The sequence below is a fragment of the Lithobates pipiens genome, unplaced genomic scaffold, assembly GCF_037356315.1.
Source record: "Lithobates pipiens isolate NorthernLeopardFrog02 unplaced genomic scaffold, aLitPip1_a1.2 Scaffold_8, whole genome shotgun sequence".
Classification (NCBI taxonomy): domain Eukaryota; kingdom Metazoa; phylum Chordata; class Amphibia; order Anura; family Ranidae; genus Lithobates; species Lithobates pipiens.
The window spans coordinates 46,328,622-46,350,681 of record NW_027507903.1 but is presented as its reverse complement, the minus strand read 5'-3'; the positions used below and the strand labels follow the sequence as shown (position 1 = coordinate 46,350,681).

Here is a 22,060-nt window from a genome sequence, read left to right as displayed (position 1 = left end):
ATTTTGTGGTCAAATGGCTTCTTTCCTAGAGCTTAGTTGGCTTAATAAAGATTTTCTAAAGATTTTATATGATGCTGTTTGATAGTGTTTTGACATTTTTTTGTATCTTTTTCATTTTTTGTGTATTTTTAAGTTACTTATCTACATTAAAGCAGAACCAAAGGCTCCTGATGTGTATCTGGTTCCCATTTTTAATTTTTAATTTTTTGCTTCTCTCGTGTTTGTTGTGTTGTATTTCTTTATTTAATTTCATTTTTATGCTTCCTTTGAGGGTTCATGTTATCTGCATTAGAGAAGCACCCAAAGCTATTGTTGTGTATCTGGTTCCTTCCCCCGCCCCCAGCAAAACCTGACAGAAGTATTGATCCTTCCCAACTTTGTCCAAAACTAAAAGAAAGTAAATAAGCTTTGACTATAGATACACTTTAAATAAAGCCGTATTTCTTAGCAGGGTTTCTAAAATCACGGTTTACACAACTCTTCTGTAGGAGAACAGATCCTTCTAGCTCTGTCTTCAGAAATGCTACCAACTTACAGGGGGTAAGGGAAGGCAGATATCAGAACATGAATTACTTCAGGCTCATTGAGACACTTTAAAGAGAATCTGTGCTTTGCCCATGCATGGTAAAGCAAGTTTTAATTTAATTTAGCCATTCACAACAAATAATTACCTTCCATTATTCTATTCTGGTGCCAGGAGCTATGGACTGCTCTGTGTAGTCTTTGAGTTGGCCGAATTGTGGTTAACGTCAGGCTCTGGGATCCTTGTGTCAATTTTCAAAGAACAGGTTTGCTTTAAAGTATAAATGGCCTTCCCTTATGCGCCTTTGGTACTTTGATTTCAGCTCCCTTTTCTGAAGATTGAATGGATTTTGACTCTCTAGTAGGATCAATTGTTGACTTCAGTGCCGCCAAAGTGCAGACAAGCTCCTGGCTTCAGCTATTGATGCAAGTAATATGTCTGAGCCTGTCATCTTCTGCCCAGAACTGAAGCTAGGCACTCATTACTCAATAGCTAGTCATAGCAGCTGTAGTTCCCTTAGTATTTAATTAACCTTACTACAGTGTCAGATCACTGCCCTTCACCCTGCATCAAATGGAGCTGAAAAGGCATAGACATATGCACACAGTCATAGAGAGTTATAGTAACACAGATACCAGTCAACAGTGTGCTAAGAACATGGGGCAGACCTGACTTTTTGGGATACAAGTGCTCAGATAGATATAGGGGGCTAATACAAAAAAAAAATGCCCATATTGTTTCTAATTTCAATATCAGTTTCTATTCATTGCCTTTCACAGAGTGAATATAACAATCCCTAACATGCAATCTTAACAATGTGAAGCCCTCATAGGTTTGAGAACCTTGGTGAACAAACAGCATCATGAAGGCCAAGGAACCCACACAACAGGTCAGGGATAAAGTTGTGGAGAAGTTTAAAGTAGGGTTAGGTTCTAAAAAAAAATCCCAAGCTTTAACCACTTAAGCCCCAGACCATTTTGCTGGCCAAAGACAAGAGCACTTTTTGCGATTCGGCACTGCGTCGCTTTAACTGAATTGCGCAGTCGTGCGACGTGGCTCCCAAACAAAATTGACGTCCTTTTTTTCCCACAAATAGAGCTTTCTTTTGATGGTATTTGATCACCACTGTGGTTTTTATTTTTTGAGTTATAAACAAAAAAAGAGTGACAATTTTGGAAAAAGCACATTATTTTTTACATTTTGCTACAATAAATATCCCCAAAACATATAAAAAAAATATATAAAAAAAAATGTTTTCCTCAGTTTAGGCCGATAGGTATTCTTCTACATACTTTTGGTTAAATAAAAAATCACAATAAGCGTTTATTGATTAGTTTGTGCAAAAGCATCTACATAGTTTTATGGCATTTTTATTATTATATTTTTTTTTTTACTAGTAATGGCGGCAATCAGCATAACACATCGGACATTTTTGACACATTTTTGGGACCATTGTCATTTATACAGCAATCGGTGCTATACAAATGATTCCTGTGTAAATGACACTGGCAGTGAAAGGGTTAAGTACTAGGGGCAGTGTAGGGATTAAGTATGTCCTGGGGAGGGATTCTCACCCTGGGGGGGGGTGTGGCTATGTGTGGCACGTCACTGATCTCTGCTCCCGATCACAGGGAGCAGAGATCAGTGACAGTGTCACTAGGCAGAACGGGGAGATGCTTGTTTATATTATCATCTCCCTGTTACCCGGGAGACGATCGCGGGTATCCGCGCGGACATCGAGCCCGCGGGACTCGCAACCCGACTCACGCACCAGCATGGCGTGCCTCTTAAAGGGCAATGTACAGCTACGTTAGTTTGATGTACGAGCCCTTCTGCCGACCTATATCGGCATGAGGTGGTTGGCAAGCAGTTAAACATCTCCCGGAGCACTGTTCAATCCATCACCAGAAAATGGAAAGAGTATGGCACAACTGCAAACCTAACAAGACATGGCCGTCCACCTAAACTCACAGGCCAGGCAAGGAGAGTATTAATCAGAGAAGCAGCTAAGAGGCCCATGGTAACTCTGGAGGAGCTGCAGAGATCCACAGCTCAGGTGGGAGAATCTGTCCACAGGACAACTATTAGTCGTGCACTCCACAAATCTAGTCTTTATGGAAGACTGGCAATAATAAAGCCATTGTTGAAAGAAAGCCATAAGAAGGCCTGTTTGCAGGTTGCAAGAAGCCATGTGGGGGACACAGCAAACATGTGGAAGAAGGTGCTCTGGTCAGATGAGACCAAAATTTTACTTTTGGGCCTAAAAGCAAAATGCTATGTGTGGTGGAAATGAACACTGCACATCACCCTGAACACATCATCTTTTTTCCAACAGTAATAGGGAAGGTGATCAGAGTTGATGGGAAGATGGATGGAGCCAAATACAGGGCAATCCTAGAAGAAAACCTATTTGAGTTTGCAAAAGACTTGAGACTTGGGCAGAGATTCATCTTCCAGCAAGACAACGACCCTAAACATACAGCCAGAGCTACAATGGAATGGTTTTCGATCAAAGCATATTTATGTGTATTTAGAATGCCCCAGTCAAAGTCCAGACCTAAATCCAATTGAGAATCTGTGGCAAGACTTGAAAATTGCTGTTCGCATACACTCTCGTCTCCACCCTGACAGAGCTTGAGCTATTTTGCAAAGAAGAATGGGCAAAAATGTCACTCTCTAGATGTGCAAAGCTGGTAGAGACATCCTCAAAAAGACTTGCAGCTGTAATTGCAGCAAAAGGTGGTTCTACAAAGTATTGACTTGGCTGAATACAAATGCACTCCACACTTTTCACATATTTGTTTGTAAAACATTTGAAAAACCTTTTATTATTTTCCTTCCACTCCATAATTATGTGCCACTTTGTGTTGGTCTATCACATAAAATCCCAATAAAATACATTTACATTTTTGGTTGTAACATGACAAAATGTGGAAAGTTTCAAGGGGTATGAACAGGACGTTTACTTTCTAAACAGTATATAAAGAAGACAGCAGATATACATGTGAATCTTATGTAGGGAAATTTGTTTCATATCTCTGTCTCATCTGAGGCTGTTCACTTCACTGGGTATATGTGAGGGATTACATCCACTTTAAGGTCTTGCATACTTTCAATTTACTCTTCATAAATTGTGTAATTTAACCTTACACAACCTATATAAATTTACTTAACCATACATTTTTTCCTCATGTTTACAGCTTACATATTTCTCTTACGACAGCAAAGTTTAACTGTTCTAAAAAATTTAAGGAAAAACACACGTGGACTTTCTCTTCACCCTATAGACACATACAAAAAAGTATAAAAATATATACATTTTATTACACAATTAAAGTTAAAACTCACAAATACATTATTAAAAGATCAGCCTCTACAATCATGGAGAGTGTTGGTAACTACACAGATATAGATCTAAGTACAATACAAGGGAAAACCAACTCCAACCATATTATGATTGTCATTTTTTGCAGTGTCAGCAGCTTCTTCAGGAGAGGGAAGTAGTAACGTAGTTGAACAGTAATAACAATGCTTGAATGGGTGGAAATGGAAGAAATGGAAGGTGCAACCCAAGCAAGATCCTTCCCCGAGGGCAGACAATTTTTCTTCAATCAGATCTTTAGTGATTGGACATGGGATACATGGTATCCCCTGTCCTTTCAGTTTTTTGATTTAGTGTTAACCTAAGGTTTATATGTTCTAAAAGATTGCAAATTGCTCCTGTCTTTACATTCACATTAATGGCATACTAGTTTTAATTTGTAGGGTTCAGTATTGAGTTGGCCATTCCAGCTGCAGTATAACAGCTTCAACTCTTCTGGGAAGGCTGTCCACAAGGTTTAGGAGCATGTCTATGGGAATTTTTGACTATTCTTCCAGAAGCGCATTCGTGAGGTGAGGCACTGATGTTAGATGAGAACGCCTGGCTCGCAGTCTCTGCTGTAATTCATCCCTAAGGTGTTCTCGGGTTGAGGTCAGGACTCTATGCAGGCCAACCAAGTTATTCCACCCCAAACTCGCTCATCCATGTCTTTATGGACATTGCTTTGTGCACTGGTGGGCAGTCATGTTGGAACAGGAAGGGACCATCCCCAAACTGTTCCCACAAAGTTGGGAGCATGAAATTGTCCAAAATGTCTTAGTATTCTGATGCCTTAAGAGTTCTCTTCACTGGAACCAAGAGGCCAAGCCCAACCCCTGAAAAAACAACCCCACGCCATAATCAGCCCTCTACCGATTGATTTTGTACCAGAGCACAAAGTAAGGTCCATAAAAATATGGATGAGCGAGTTGCAGCTATAACAGCTTCAACTCTTCTGGGAAGGCTGTCCACAAGGTTTAGGAGTCTATCTATGGGAATGTCTGACCATTCTTCCAGAAGAACATTTGTGGGGTCAGGCACTGATGTTGGATGAAAAGGCCTGGCTCTAATTCATCCCAAACATGTGATGAGCGAGTTTGGGGTGGAGGAACTTGACTGGCCTCCGCAGAGTCCTGACCTCAACCCGATAGAACACCTTTGGGATGAATTAGAGAAGAGACTGAAAGCCAGGCCTTCTCGTCTAACATCAGTGCCTGACCTCACAAATGCAGTTCTGGAAGAATGGTCAAACATTCCTATAGACACACTCCTAAACCTTGTGGACAGCCTTCCCAGAAATGCTGAAGCTGTTATAGCTGCCAAGGGTGGGCCAGCTCAATATTGTAAATATGATTAAAAAAAAAAACATTCCCATACTTCTCTTTTAACAACAAGATTTGACTTCAATATGATTCACCTCTACGTTCAGGTCTGCCAAATTTCAAATGCTTGGCAAATCAAATCTAAATTCACCCGTCATTAGCTGCCATCTAGAGCTTTAGTCTTTAGGAGCTGTGAACAATTTATAAGCTAGTTTAGGGGTTTCTCATTGGACAGCCCAGCATGCACTGCAAATATTGAAACATGAAAAAAAAGGTTTTCATACAAATAATATATATAATTTATATATTTATACATTTTCATAGAATTGTAGAAAAAAAAAAAAGAGGCCAAACACTACTATGGTTATCATTTAAAGGTAAAATATAGGTTCTTCTCCTGATATCAGTGACACATATAGACTCCCTGATTTATGTTAGCCTATGAAGAAGTCCAAATTAGTTGATACTGTTGATCTTACGACTGACAGAGGTTTCTAGCCTTTGAACATATATTTCCTTTCCTAATATGAAAGTTGGTAAGGACAATGGGTTAGAAAATTACAATATATAACCATCCAGTTTATAATTTTCCTTCTGGGCAGATGCTATCAGTGAAGCTTTGAACTGATATGGTGTTCTGATATTGCTCATGTCAATAGGACTGACCTCCCCTGTATATACACAAAGCCAGTTTCGTTAACACTGTGCCCTATATGGACCTCTGTTGTGTCAGATTACTCTGTCATACATTGCTCTACCGCAAGCTGCAAAATCTTCCGTCCTATTTAATTTTCACTCCTTTCATGTACTGTCTTACATATGCTTGTCTAGTAAGCTAACAGATTTATCTAGAATTTATTCAAATCAGCACTGAGCTCTCACATTATGCAATCATACCATTTTGATAGGATTTGTATATTAAGTGGTTTTCAGCTTTGATATGGTGTTATATGTCATTGTAGCGCCAGGCTCCCAATGAGCACGTGCTATTTGTTTTGTAAATTTGAATGTTCCTAAAACTACAGTTGGGTTTTGGGGTTAATTGTTCTAAATTATGGTCTCAGTATTAGTTTGGCTGGACTGCACTGTGTTCTGCTTGGCCATGGGTGTCACCTCTGGCAAGGCATAAGAACGCTGTCTGGTTGCACGCATTGGGTGCCAATCTCTCTTGGAATCAACCAGTGAGTGTGTCTACTTGCTGTGCATTCTGGGAGGGGGGTACTTAAGGTGCTGAGGTCACGTGATACGGGGTTCCGGTCCAGAAGATCATTCTGTCTTCTTGGTCCTGGTCCTCCTGACCAGCCCTCAGGGGCCCGCATGGCCTGAGGTGCGGATCCATTCATTTCCGAGTCTCGGGGGGTGCCTAGCCTGAGGCGCAGTGACTGGAAGGAGGATTCCAAGGTGGTCCGGTGCCGTCTCATCTTTGGAGAGGCCCAGCAACTAAGAAAGCAACCAGGGGAGGACTCTTCGGAAGAGGGCCATGCAGGAGGCTGGCTGCTCGGTAAGAGCCTGGAAGCTAAGTTGACAGACACCAGGTGAATCCACACTCGTATGGTGTCGCTGGACTGGATACAAGATACTGGTATCATACGAGGGTTCTCTAACTTCAAATATCCTTCAGTTACAACTAAGTCTGTGGCAGAGACTTTGCATTTACAAGTTCTACAACCAAGTCTGTGGCAGAGACTTTTCTCTATCTGAACCATCTATTGGTTGCTAAATCTGCTGAGAGGAGATTTATCCGATGGCTGTAATATCCATTTGCGAATGGCTATTCTCTGGATGCTATGGTGAGAGATTTATGCAGTTCCAAGAGTACCTGAACTTCCTACCTATACCCACTACCCTTTATTGAGAGACTGTGTTTTGTCTACCATTTTGCAAATAAAAATCCCTAAAGTGGATCCAGTGTCAGTCTCTACAGTTCTTTGGGCCATCTACCTTGGGAAACCCCTAGACCCGGGGTCTCATACTGGCGGCCCTCCAGCTGTTGCAAAACTACAAGTCCCATCATGCCTCAGGCTCTGGGTGTCATGCTTGTAACCGTCAGCGTTGCAATGCCTCATGGGACTTGTAGTTTAGCAACAGCTGGAGGGCCACCAGTTTGAGACCCCTGCCCTAGACGCATACGAGGTCAAGAAGGTAACTGTAAACCCAAATTTAACCAGCCGCTCCTCCGGGAGTCAGTGCTACACCATCATCGTGCAAAGTATCTAGCAGATCATCCTAGGTCAGTGATGGCGAACCTTGGCACCCCAGATGTTTTGGAACTACATTTCCCATGATGCTCTCCGACACTGCAGAGTGCACGAGCATCATGGGAAACGTAGTTCCAAAACATCTGGGGGGCCAAGATTCGCCATCACTGTCCTAGGCCATCAACTCAATGTACAGCAATTCAAATTCTATGAAACAATGGACGAATACATACATAGATTCAGGGGCGGACTGACCATTCGGTCACTCAGGCACTGCCCGAGGGCCCCAGGTCACTAGGGGGCCCCATCAGGGTTGCCAGCTTCAGTAAAACCAGGGACAGTATGTAAAAATCTGTGTTTTTTTTTTACATCTGACTCTGAAATCTCCCTTACCGACATCCTTTTGGTCTAAAAATCCTGAGATTATGGCTGCCCCACCTCTCCAGTACCTTCTCAGCCAATAGAAACATGTCTGTGTATACTGTGTGTACATGTTTGTGTATACATGTTTGTGTATACTATGTGATTGTAGTCTGTGTTTGTATACTGTGTGGCCCCATAATCTCCTATTGCCCAGGGGCCCCATGAGTTGTCAGTCCACCTCTGCATAGATTCAATCCTTATTAAATAAAGATTTGATGGAAGGAAATAAGGACTGCAAAGATAGAAGGTGTATTGACTAGTTGCATTAAAGTAGACATTGCAAAAGAAAGTAAGGTCCACCCAATAGATCAGGCCCCCTCCTACTTTCTAAATCACTGTAAAAACATAGTACCAAAATGTACCTGTAGGGGAGAAAGTTTGAATAAATGCTTACCTAAGTGACCTGCACTGCAGCAAGTCATCTTCACCACATCTAGATGCCTATATGCATTGAGTTGCAGCCATGTGATTGGCTGATTAGCAATTTGTGTTACCAAGCAATTGAAAAACAGGTGTACCTAATAAAGTGGCTGGTGAGTGTATATGCACATTATATGCTAACTCCAGATTGTTCAATTAAGCTGGAAGCTGATTGGTTTCTATGCACAGCTGCACTAGATTTTGCACTTAGTAAATCAACCCCAATGTGTCATGAGCCTCAGCTTGTGCATTTGCTGAATGACATTATATCTGTTTAAAAAAAGGCTTCTTCTTATATTAAAAATGCTCTTTTAATGAAAGTTGATCCAGGCTAGCGAAAAAAGTGTGCTGACCTGGCAATGCATTTCTGTAAGACTGGAAGTAACAGAAAAAAAGTGAATATGTGCGGTAATCTCATATCTACAGAAAAGGTCACTGACAGTTTCTTCCCACTGAAGGGATAAACAACCTTATAATGAGCGGAATGTCTGTGATATCAGAGAGATAAACAAAGGTAATTAGCATTTGGAATTTTAAATATTTTAGAAGCTGTCTCCAGTTTTTAAGAAATAATCTCGTTAAAAACAAGCCAAAAGCATAGAGCTATGCAGTTTTTTTTTTCCAAAGTAAAGTGGACAAAGTAAAACTATTATCATTCAATGCTAACATTACTTTTTTATAAACTTTTTACGACTCTGCTTTTTAATAATTGGAATTCCAAAAGAGTAAAAAAAAAATATACATGTTCTTTAACCACTTTCAGACCGGACCATTTTGCTGGTAAATGACCAGAGGTCTTTTTACACTTTGGCACTGCGCTGCTTTAACTGGTAATTGCACGGTCATGCAATGTTGTACCCAAACAAAATTTGCGTCCTTTTCTTCCCACAAATAGAGCTTTCTTTTGATGGTATTTGATTGCCTCTGCGATTTTTATTTTTTGCGATATAAACGTAAAAAGACCGCAAATTTTGAAAAAAAATGATATTTTCTACTTTTTGTTATTAGAAAAATCCAATAAACTCAATTTTAGTCATACATTTAGGCCAAAATGTATTCAGCCACATGTCTTTGGTAAAAAAAAAGTCAATAATTGTATATTTATTGGTTTGCGCAAAAGTTGTCACATCTACAAACTAAGGTACGTTTTCTGGAATTTACGCAGCTTTTAGTTTACGACTGCCTATCTCATTTCTTGAGGTGCTAAAATGGCAGGGCAGTACAAAACCCCCCCAAATGACCCCATTTTGGAAAGTAGACCCCCTAAGGAAATTGATAAGTGGCATGTTGAGCCCATTGAATATTTTATTTTTTTGCCTCAAGCGATTGAATAATGACAAAAAAAAAAATTTTTTTTTTTTTTTACACAAAGTTGTCACTAAATGATATATTGCTCACACATGCTATGGGCGTATGTGAAATGACACCCCAAAATAAATTCTGCTGCTTCTCCTGAGTATGGGGATACCACATATGTGGGACTTTTTGGGAGCCTAGCCGCGTACGGGGCCCCGAAAACCAAGCACCGCCTTCAGGCTTTCTAAGGGCGTAAATTTTTGAGTTCACTTCTCACTACCTATTACAGTTTTGAAGGCCATAAAATGCCAAGATGGCACAAAACCCCCACAAATGACCCCATTTTAGAAAGTAGACACCCCAAGCTATTTGCTGAGAGGCATGTTGAGTCCATGGAATATTTTATATTTTGCCACAAGTTGCGGGAAAATTACAAACTTTTTTTTTTTTTTTTTTTTTTTCACAAAGTTGTCACTAAATGATATATTGCTCACGCATGCCATGGGCATATGTGAAATGACACCCCAAAATAAATTCTGCTGCTTCTCCTGAGTACGGGGATACCACATATGTGGGACTTTTTGGGAGCCTAGCCGCGTACGGGGCCCCGAAAACCAAGCACCGCCTTCAGGCTTTCTAAGGGCGTTACAGTTTTGAAGGCCATAAAATGCCAAGATGGCACAAACCCCCCCCAAATGACCCCATTTTGGAAAGTAGACACCCCTAAATTTAGGGGTACACTAGTGAGACTAGGTAATAAATGGCGGGTGCCCTGAAACTATAAAAAAATAACTAACCAACCAGCGTCACCTGTAACAGTTATATGGTGATCACTGGTGAAAGGGTTAACTAGGGGGCAATTAGGGGGCTTTATGCGGTAGTATATGGGGGTCCCTGGCGCTATAAAAAGCTGCAGCGAACCTAAATACCTACCTGCCTAACTAGCGTCACCTGTGACACTAATACAGCGATCAGAAAAACGATCGCTTATTAGGCTGGGTTCACACTGGAGCGATGCGGGAACGCCACGAATGCGCGGCGGGTTCCCGCATCGCATGCCTCCCGGCGGCAGTTCACACTGCCCTATGCGAACTGCTGGGAGTGTCAGTGAAATGTTACTGACACCCCCAGATCAGTTCGCATATCGCAGTGCGATCTGCAAACTCGGATCGCATGGTGTGAACACCCATGCGATCCGATTCTGCTGCGGGCCAAAAAAAGGGTCCCGTGCGAATTTGCGGCGGGTGCGGCGGGTGCGGCGAATGGCTGAACTCGAATCGCACAGAGATCGGATGTGATTTGCACTGCAGTGCGGTGCGAATCACATCCGTTCTCATAAACCGCTGCAATGTGAACCCAGCCTTAGTGACACTGGCGACGGGGGGTGATCACGGGGTTAAACCTTTATTGGGGGGGGGTTAGGGGGGTACCTTAGAACTAAAGGGGGCTAACCCTAACTGCCCTAACAGTTATTAGTCACAAATGACACCCGCCGGGTGATCAGGGGGTTAAACCTTTATTAGGTAATAAATGGCGGGTGCCCTGAAACTATAAAAAAATAACTAACCAACCAGCGTCACCTGTAACAGTTATATGGTGATCACTGGTGAAAGGGTTAACTAGGGGGCAATCAGGGGGCTTTATGCGGTAGTATATGGGGGTCCCTGGCGCTATAAAAAGCTGCGGCGAACCTAAATACCTACCTGCCTAACTAGCGTCACCTGTGACACTAATACGGCGATCAGAAAAATGATCGCTTATTAGGCTGGGTTCACACTGGAGCGTGCGGAAACGCCGCGAATCCGCGGCGGGTTCCCGCATCGCATGCCTCCCGGCGGCAGTTCACACTGCCCTATGCGAACTGCTGGGAGTGTCAGTGAAATGTTACTGACACCCCCAGATCAGTTCGCATATCGCAGTGCGATCTGCAAACTCGGATCGCATGGTGTGAACACCCATGCGATCCGATTCTGCTGCGGGCCAAAAAAAGGGTCCCGTGCGAATTTGCGGCGGGTGCGGCGGGTGTGGCGGGTGCGGCGGGTGCGGCGAATGGCTGAACTCGAATCGCACAGAGATCGGATGTGATTTGCACTGCAGTGCGGTGCGAATCACATTCGTTCTCATAAACCGCTGCAATGTGAACCCAGCCTTAGTGACACTGGCGACGGGGGGTGATCACGGGGTTAAACCTTTATTGGGGGGGTTAGGGGGGTACATTAGAACTAAAGGGGGCTAACTCTAACTGCCCTAACAGTTATTACAGTCACAAATGACACCAATGCAAAAAAAAAAAAAAAAATAAATAAATGACATTGGTGTCACTGTGACTGGGGGGCAGGGGTAATTGGGGGGGTGATCGGGAGGTAAAGGGGGGGTGTGAGTGTGCCTGGCATGTTCTACTGTGTGTGTAGAGTGTTGGTGCAACTCACCGATCCGCTCTCCTCCGTGTCGGAACGAAAAATACCGACACGGAGGAGAGAATACATCACTTCCTCTCCTGTGTTTACATTACAGGAGAGGAAGTGATGTCACCGGGGATTTCTATTCGTCGGGAGCGATCGCGAGGGGGTGGCCATGAATGAATGGCCGCCCCCTCGTCCCGGATCGCTCCCGGACGAAAACCGACCGCCGCAGGCACCGGGCGGGGGCCCGATCGGGCCCCCGACCCGCGGGAGGCAAGGGACGTACATGTATGTCCTTATGCCTGCCCGTGCCATTCTACCGACGTACATCGGCGTGCGGCGGTCGGCAACTGGTTAATGAATTGTCATATAAAATTAATTTAACGTACCTGTATTTTATATCTATCTATGTACACTATATTACAAAAAGTATTGGGACACCTAGTCTTAGTCCATAAGGTTCAATATTGAGTTGGCCCACTCTTTGCAGCTATAACAGCTTCAACTCTTCTGGGAAGGCTGTCCACAAGGTTTAGGAGTGTGTCTATGGGAATCTCTGACCATTCTTCCACAAACGCATTTGTGAGGTCAGGCACTGATGTTTGATGAGAAGGCCTGGCTCACAGTCTCCGCTCTGATTCATCACAAAAGTTTTCTATCGGGTTGAGGTCAGGACTCTATGCAGGCTAGTCCAGTTCCTCCAGCACAAACTCACCCATCCATGTCTTTATGTACCTTACTTCGTGCACTGGTCCAAATCATTTGGTAGAGGGGGGTTATGGTGTGGGGTTGTTTTTCAGGGGTTGGACTTGGCCCCTTAGTTCCAGTGAAGGGAACTATTAAGGCAGTATAGCAATACATTTTGGACAATTTCATGCTCCCAACTTTGTGGGAACAGTTTGGGGATGGCCTCTTCCTGTTCCAACATGACTGTACACCAATGCACAAAACAAGGTCCATAAATATATGGATGAGCGAGTTTGGGGTGACGTGCACAGAGTCCTGACCTCAACCCGATAGAACACCTTTGGGATAAATGAATCTACAGAAAAACCCTCTAGTGGGACTTTTAAGGGCACGAACTCCAGAGAAGTAGGATTTATAGTAAAAAAAAGTACAAAATGTTATTTGTAAATATTAAAAACCATAAAGTTGTAGTGCAACCCAATCCAACACGTTTCAAGAGATTACATGGTTCCTCTTCTTCAGGGGTAGGTGATTATAATTACAGAATAATATCATATAGATATGTGTTCTTATCCTACAAGGCTGCATCATTTTAAAACAAAGAAAGTTGCTGCCATAAGACACCAGAAGTCAAAGAAGATGGGGAGCAGGTATGCATGCTCTAGAGGGTGGCTTTATGTAAAGCCGCCCTTCACAGCATCCAGACCTATTGATACACCATTGTGGATAAGACTATTTCTATTCACTTGGAGATTTTTTGGACATATACAGTGGGGACAGAAAGTACCAGCTTAAATTTTTCACTCTTTGTTATATTGCAGCCATTTGCTAAAATCATTAAGGCCCCTTTCACACTGAGGCGCTTTGCAGGGGCTAAAGTGCGAAAAATAGCGCCTGCAAAGCGGCCTGAAAGAGCCACTCAGTGCATGAGGGCTTTCACACTGGAGCGGTGCAGCTTGCAGGACAGTCAAACAAGTCCTGCAAGCTGCATCTTTGGAGCGCTGTAGGAGCGGGGTGTATTTACCACTCCTAAAGTGCCCCTTCCCATTGAAAACAATGGGGCAGTGCTCCAAATCCGCCTACAAAGCACCACTGCAGCGGCGCTTTGCGCGCGGTTTTAACCCTTTTTCGGCCACTAGCGGGGATTAAAACTGTCCCGCTAGTGGCCGATTAGCGCCGCTAAAACGACGGTAAAGCGCCGCTCAGCGCTCTGAGCGCCCCAGTGTGAAACCGTGTGAAAAGCTGCAGTCCTGCAAGCTGCATCTTTGGAGCGCTGTAGGAGTGGTGTATTTACCACTCCTAAAGTGCCCCTTCCCATTGAAAACAATGGGGCAGTGCTCCAAATCCGCCTACAAAGCACCACTGCAGTGGCGCTTTGCGCGCGGTTTTAACCCTTTTTCGGCCACTAGCGGGGATTAAAACTGTCCCGCTAGTGGCCGATCAGCGCTGCTAAAACGACGGTAAAGCGCCGCTCAGCGCGCTGAGCGCCCCAGTGTGAAACCGTGTGAAAAGCTGCAGTCACTGTCAGAATACAATAACCAGCAGTGTAAGGTTCATCCAGCTACCATTTTAGCGTGGATGGGGGTAGTCTATGTTTATGGATGGTGTTTGAGTGTATGGCTTGCTTTAACTCAAAATAAGCGCTTACTGAATTTACACAATGCTTTCCCTTTATTGCCTGATTTTTCTATGGCATTACATTAACTGTACTCAGCAGTCATGCTTACGGGCATCAGTATTTTTCCTGGACTAAGTGCAGCAAACACCGAACTAATGTATCTGAACAGAGCTTTGTTATAGAGAATGTAATTACTGCGTCATTACTTACACAGGAACATTGAACAGCTAGACAAGCTTAGAACATTTTTAACAAGCAGTTTCTGGCCCGATGTGTCTTCTACTCATAGTCTGATTTTTAACGATGTAAATTAAAAGACATGCTGTAACACCGGGCCATGTTTTTGTATGCTAGCAAGTATAGACGGAATACTTATGACTAATCATTAGTGACACCTGACAGTCAGAACATTCCTCTTCATAACAGACAGATGACGGGAGAAGCAGCATATGACTATGGCTGGATAGGATATGTTTGCTGTCTCCTATGATAAAATGGGAAAGTATAAAACAGAGCCAGATAGATGTCACAGAATCTTAAAGTGATATTAAGTCAAATTTTTTTTTGTTAAAAATAACTTACATGTTATACTTACCTGCTCTGTGCATTGGTTTTGCACAGAGCAGCCCAGATCCTCCTCTTCTCAGGTGCCTCTTCGGTGCTCCTGGCCCCTCCCGCCCCGTTAAGTGCCCCCACAGCAAGCAGCTTGCTGTGGGGGCACCCGAGCCAAGCCACAGCTCTCTGTATCCATTCAGACACTGAGCTGTGGCCCCCTTTCTCTCCCCATTGGCTGAGTGACTTTAATTTACAGCAGCGGGAGCCAATGGCGCCTCACTGCTGTCTCAGCCAATGACGAGGGGAGTCCTGGGCAGCCGAGACACTCCTGCAACATCGCTGGATCTAGATCTGGCTCAAGTAAGTATTAGAGGAGGGCTAAGGGGGGCTTCTGCACACAGAAGGCTTTTTATCTTAATGCATAGAATGCTTTAAGATAAAAAACATTCTGCCTTTACAACCCCTTTAAAGTATATCTAAACCAACAAACATATTTTTTTTTTTTGATAATTCCTGTTTTATTGATTTAGCATAAAGAATTATATAACAGCAAAAGGCAATAGAACAATAAGAACTGGCAACAGAAATCAAACAAACAAAATAGAAAATAACCTAAAATAGGCTCCACTTTTAAAGTGCAATGCCATTGTGCATGCATGCCAGGAGTGGTATTGTGACAGAAGAACAAGAAAGGTAATGTACCATTGCAATGAAGATAGAGTCCGTATAAACAAATTCAAACCCATATAAGAGGTAAACAACCACAGAGGATGCGCCATTCAATAATGTGGAAGGGATCTTGCCCCAAATTACTGATGATAGCGTATTAGCAGTGTTAGGCTGGGTTCACACTATTGCGAATTGGATGCAGGTTTCCCTGCAAGAGATTGTGACTGGCTCTCAATGGAGGCGGTTCACATGTCTCCGGAGCAGCTCCTGTGCGAATTGCACAGGACTCCTGTGCGTCTTTTGGTCAATTTGAGGTCCGAATTTAGCCAAAAATTTGAGCTGTAAATGGACCTGAACCGGTGAATGGAGACACACTGGACCTCCTGCGATGAGCCGCACCATGCTCTAGTGTGAACCCAGCCTAGGAGAGGAGAACTCATATTTCCCAAGGGTTTGTTTACATCAAGGGTCAGTGGCTGTGTTAGAGTCATCTACAGGGACCAAACATACATTTAACCACTTGCCTACTGGGCAATTTTACCCCCTTCCTGTCCAGGTCAATTTTCGCCTTTCAGTGCTGTCATATTTTGAATGACAATTGCGCGGTCATGCTATACTGTACTCATATGAAATTTTTATAATCTTTTCACACAAATAGGACTTTCTTTTGGTGGTATTTTATTTTTTGCTAAACCAACAAAACGTTTTTTTTTTAAATGTTGTTATAAAATTTAGCAAATAGGTAATTTTTCTCTTCCACTGATGTGCGCTGATGAGGCTGCACTGATGGGCACTGAGAGGTGGCACTGATAGGCAGCACTTATGGGCATGGGCGTTCGCAGAACTTTTTTCAGAGGGGGGCCTCATTTTAAGGTCACTCATGCTCTGCCCCTTTTCAACAATGTAACGAATGGGAGGGTCTTAGTCATTATCACAAAAAGCACAGGCATGCAAAGGTTTGAGAAACCTGATGCAAAAGCTTCATAGAAAGATGTCTGATTAAGTGTTTCTAATTTGCACTGGAAAGATATATGTGTTATATAAGAGATTAATCATCTTCACTTTGTATTGGAAGTTACTCAGGCATACCATGCCCATATTAATAGCCTAGAGAATGTAGATCTTTTTATATAGCAATACATGTGGGTGCCTATATTTTGATCTTGATGAAAACATCTATACTGTATATGAGTATTGGAGTCAGTGTACTGTATAAACCCATGGAGAATCAAGCTCATGACCTAGAAACCTGGCTGGTTAAGGGAATCCCTTTGTCCTGGAGCAAACAGTGGCTGACCTTATGCAAAGCTTAAGTGAGCTGAGATAACAAGTGGATAGATAAGAGTTGCAGAGTCTGGAAATGCATAAACAGTCACTCCATTTAGAATCTGTGTAAACACTAGATGTGCCTAAGAAGTCATCTCCAGCTCACCAGACCCGCTCCTTGTTCTTCTTCTATTGCCTGTTCACGGCCACTTGCCATTTCCTCTACATGTGTACATCTCTCCTTCTCCCGTACAGTTTCACTTATTCTCCTGATGCCACCCGGTTTAAAAAAGACTGCATTTCCATCATCCAGAGGCAGGAGATGTGGCCGCGGCTGATCCTTGAAGACTGGCCACACCCCCTTCCCTTATTCCTGCCCAATCACTGCCTTTCTCCTCACAGAAGGTGCCATTACATAGCAGAGAGTGACCAATAGTTAAGCTGTGGGGTGGAGGGAGGGATCTGTGCTGTGCCCACGTGATTGATGTTTTTACAGACAACATGCCTGGCCAAGCAGCCTAATTTACAGGGGAAAATACGGTGGGGCAAGGGATAACCCGAGCATCACCACTCCACTTTTGGGTGGCGCCGGCCAGATCTTGTAATATATGAAATATGAAATATTTCAAAGTCTTAAGTATATGTTGAAATCAATCAATTCTTGTGCGACGAATTTCCTTAATTAGATCTGAGTCAGCGTAATTCAAAAATGTGTATTTATTTGTACACATTTAAATACAAAAGGATGCTTACAAAAATAGTACAATGATAATCATTTGTATAAAGTTATTGCATGTATGGAATAACCCTTTGTCTGCAGTGAAGAGAGCTATATTAGCTTGCCTGCTTTTGGTCTTTCAAGTACCTCTGCCTCGTGGCAAGGGCAGGAAAACAACAGGAACTTCTCCTTGTGTGTGTAAAATTCAAGAGCACCCCCTCCTCCCAGCACTCCTCATTATATTAACCAGGCTCTAATCTCCCGCCCGAAAGATAACTCCTCCTCCACAGAGGTGGGAGGCCTAAGAGTGGTTGTAACAGAGCTAACATGTGTTACTACTTAAAATGCAATTCTAGCTTCTAATGAACTGGCAGGAAATGGGTGTGAGTCTGTCTCTAAGAAAAATATGTCTCAATTACATAGGAAAGACCTTCTAAAAACATATATATATTGAACTGGAACATAAACAAATATCACTTACATAGCCCTTATAATTATATATAAAATATACAATATTCATCAAAATCCTGACAGGTTTTAAATATTTACTTTTCCAGCTATGCAAGCCATAACACAGAATTAATTGATTCAAGGTTTTTCATTCACACAGTATGAGTGTATGGGAATATTATTATCCTGAATAAAGTATAATAAAGCCAATTAAAATTTAGATATTAAGAATATAACATTCCCCTCTGAAATATGAATACTAATCATATTTTTCAGATTAAAATTCATCCATCATCATTCATGTCACATTCAAACAAACTTTGATTCAATAACTCCAAATGTCTTGTCCTGCACAATTGGATTCATACCTTCAAAACCCAATTTTCCTCTTTAATTTACTTTGTAACAAATCATCTCCTTTCTTAATATCACTTCTAATTCGATTATATAATTTTTTCATTCTAAACATTAAACATAACTGGAATATAAGGAATAACATGATAATAATAAAAATAATTACAATAGGATGTGATAAAATATTTCCTGCTGCTGAAGTTATCGAAGTTTTTCCCCACATGGATACACTATTACTAAATCTTTTCCACCAATTACTTCCTGAAAATTCTGACCATTGATGTGATATTTCTTGCAAATTACCTTGTTCATGTTTAAACAATACTTCTGTATTCTGCAATTCCTTAGCCAAAGCTATTAATAAACCTTGATCCTTTTGAATTATATTTGCCCATTTTTCCCATGGAAATTCATCTATTTGAGAAATATTATACTGTGTAGGAAGAGCGCTAATATTTTTCATAAACATATTTGTTAAATTTGTTCTCAACCCATTAATACTTATTGCAACAATATCTCCTTCTATACAATACAACCCTTGATTTAGGTTTTCTGTATTTGTACAAGAAGAGAAAAAAGTTTTAACCCTTTCTGTATCTGACATAATTTGAAAACAAACCTTCTTTTTATCTACACGAGTAACTAATTCAGAATTAATTTTATTTTCAATTCTTGCTGAACATAATGTATGATTATGATAACAAGAATGAAATATGCTTTTATCTTGATTAGGTAAACATATAATTTTAGACTGGAATTGTAAACATGATGACAAATCTAATTGTTCTAATTCAGAATTTTCATTGTTAAATACAAAATCTGTATACTGTAATTTATAGTATAATAATTGTGTATTACTGACAGGTAATCCCAAAACAGTGATTGGAACCAAAATTTGTTCTTTTCCGGCTATTGGAATCATAGAAGAACTATAACATATGTCCTGCTTGCATCCTATCCATTTATTCACCCATAAATCTGTATGATTTATCGCATATAAATATTCTTTGGGCAAATACTGTAAAATGCCAAGAGGAGTTATTCCACTCTGAAATGCTTGCGCAATTATTTTAAAATTAGTGGAATATTCCGTTTGAATCTCTAAACATGCTCTGGCTATATGAGAATGTTGTTCACTTCTCATCAGATCAAGAGTAATATTTTGAAGATGTAAAATAGATGGACCCATTATATTAGCAGTTTTAATTACCATATTTTCTAAAATCTGATTTAAATGTCTTTGTATTTTAATACCATTACTTCCCACTAAACCAGCGGTTTCTAGATCAGACTTTAAAGTATTAATATCCATACTATTAGTTATACTCCCGATTGTGCCAATCCCTCCTAAAATACCTTCAACAATACCACGCTTATTCCTGTTATAATTTCTATTATTAATTCCAAACCATCTCTCAATACCCAATTCCATATTAACCAGATGTCCTTGACATTGTGGAAACCTTGTAGAAATTTTCCATTCTGAAACATTAAAGTTCCACAAAACAATGACAAACTTTCCCTCTCTCAAAAGAGTTCTGGATTGGAAATGGTTAATCTGAAAAGGGCTTGCAGAGAAACTTTTCTTATTGACACATGGAGTTTTCCTTGGAGACATAACAACAACACTTGCCTTTGCACATTTCACCGGATAATTTTCTATTGATATGCAACATTTATATATACCAGTATCATTCAAAGATACTCTCATTTGTTGATAAACAAATGTATTATTAATCCAATTCACATTACCAAAAATTCCTTTATGAATTATGACAGTAGAACTATAAAAAAAACTACCCAAAAACTCATCATTCCTTTTCCAAGTCAACAATGAATTTTGAGGTAAAGATATCTTTGTATCACATATCAAATGCAAATTATCTTTATCTTCCATAATTTTCAAAGATTGTGGGAAAATATTAATTTCTGGAACAATCTTATCAACTATAAAGATATCGATTTTGACCCTTATTTCAGTAAATTTTCTTATAACTTTAAAATCCCATGTTCTTACAACGTCTCCTTTTTCATCTCCAATGATGTCTAAATGTTCTGGATCCAATATTTTTACAAAACTTTGAAAAAGATAAAAATATTGATCTAATGGATAAAGTGATTTTCCAGATCTTGACATACTATTATCCACATCTCCTGACCAAATTGTTGACTCATTACCCTTTAAAAATATAGACCAGGAACTCCTCAACAATATGTTACATTCAAAATTTCCGGTTTTGTTATTTAGTCTATAAGATCCCTGCATTTTAACAAAATTTGTTTTGGATTCTATTTTAATTTTGATATCAATATTATTGCTGTGAATGAAATACAATTGCAAACAACAATCATACCCTTGACTAATACAAATATATCCATACAAATCTTCTGCTGTATTTATATCAACATATCTAAAATCATGGTTTTTATCATGAGCATTAATATCAATATCATTTTTGTCCTTTGTAATGATCTCAGCATTGTTATCTTTTTGTTCATCTGTGATGAGATCAGTGTCTACATCTCTCTTATTTCTGAATAACATGTGACCTTTGTTGTGTAATCCTTCAATGTTGTTAGTCTTTGCATAACTTGAGCAGTTCTTGATATATATTATCACAAATAAAATTGTCATTAGGAAAAAGATGATTCCTGTCATGAGGATAAATTTTCTCTCTTTTACACTTTTCATTTGCTGTGCTGACATCTTTTTCTTTTGGAATATGCACTTTCTTCAGGTTCAATTTTTATTTTTAATTCCTGAAAAAAGAAAGGCAGCATCATTATCTCGGAATATAAAGTTTACATTGATCAGTGTGTACCCACGTTTTTTGTTGTCTACGTGCGTTTTTCACTGAATTAAGAGGTCTTTGTACCTGTACCATCACCCCTCGAACGTCCAAAATGTCAAATGGACCTTCCCAATTACTTTGCCATGGCCCACTTTTTCTGAAACTCTTTACCATGAGCTGACCTCCTTTCTCAAACTTAGAAATGTGAGGAGGAACCATTTTTTGCATACATGTAGCTGCATGTGGCAATATACTATTCAAATTATCTTGTAACATCTGCAACCATTTTGACTTTTCTATCGCCTCTCTTTGAGGTGTAGACAAAAAAGGTTCATGGGGAAATACAAGTGGCATTTTCCTTCCTGTCATTAATTCAAATGGAGAATACTTTGTAGCAGCAGAAATTGTGCTTCTTACACCCATTAAAATAAAAGGAACAACATCAACCCAAGTATTTCCTCTGTCCAACAACATTTTTGCAATTCTAGATTTAATTGTTCGATTCATCCTCTCAACAATACCTGCAGACTGTGGATGATATGGCACATGAAATCTCTGTTCTATACCCAAAATTTTACACATTGCCTGCATGATTTTACCTGTAAAATGGGATCCTCTGTCACTACTAAGATGTGCTGGTATACCCCAAACTGGAAAAACATGATTAATCAACATCCTAGCAGTTGTTAAAGCATCATCTTTACGTACTGGGATTAGTTCTAGCCATTTTGAAAAAATGTCCATCAAAACCAAAGCAAATCTGTATCCATATTTCCCTGATGGTAATGGCCCTATATAATCTATTTGGATAGAAGACCAAGGTCCGTCTGCTGGAGGAATTCTTTGCAATGGAGGTTTCTGACCCTTTGGTCTAGGATTCACCTGTGCACAAATTAAACAAGATTTTATTACACTATCTACTGTCTCCTCCATTTTATCCCAATAGAATTTCTCTTTAAGAATTTCAAGTAATTTTTGCTTGCCAATGTGACCTAAACTATCATGG

At 40.7% G+C, this 22,060-nt stretch overlaps 1 long non-coding RNA gene across 1 annotated transcript in view; it reads right to left on the bottom strand.

Annotated features, from left to right (window-relative positions):
* LOC143961430 (uncharacterized) overlaps window positions 1-17,077 on the bottom strand; it is a 72,379-nt gene extending 55,302 nt beyond the window's left edge. The window contains exon 1 of the long non-coding RNA XR_013270466.1: window positions 16,907-17,077. This is a non-coding gene — a long non-coding RNA (uncharacterized LOC143961430). The remainder of the gene's footprint in view (window positions 1-16,906) is intronic.
* Between the last annotated feature and the right edge of the window lie 4,983 nt (window positions 17,078-22,060).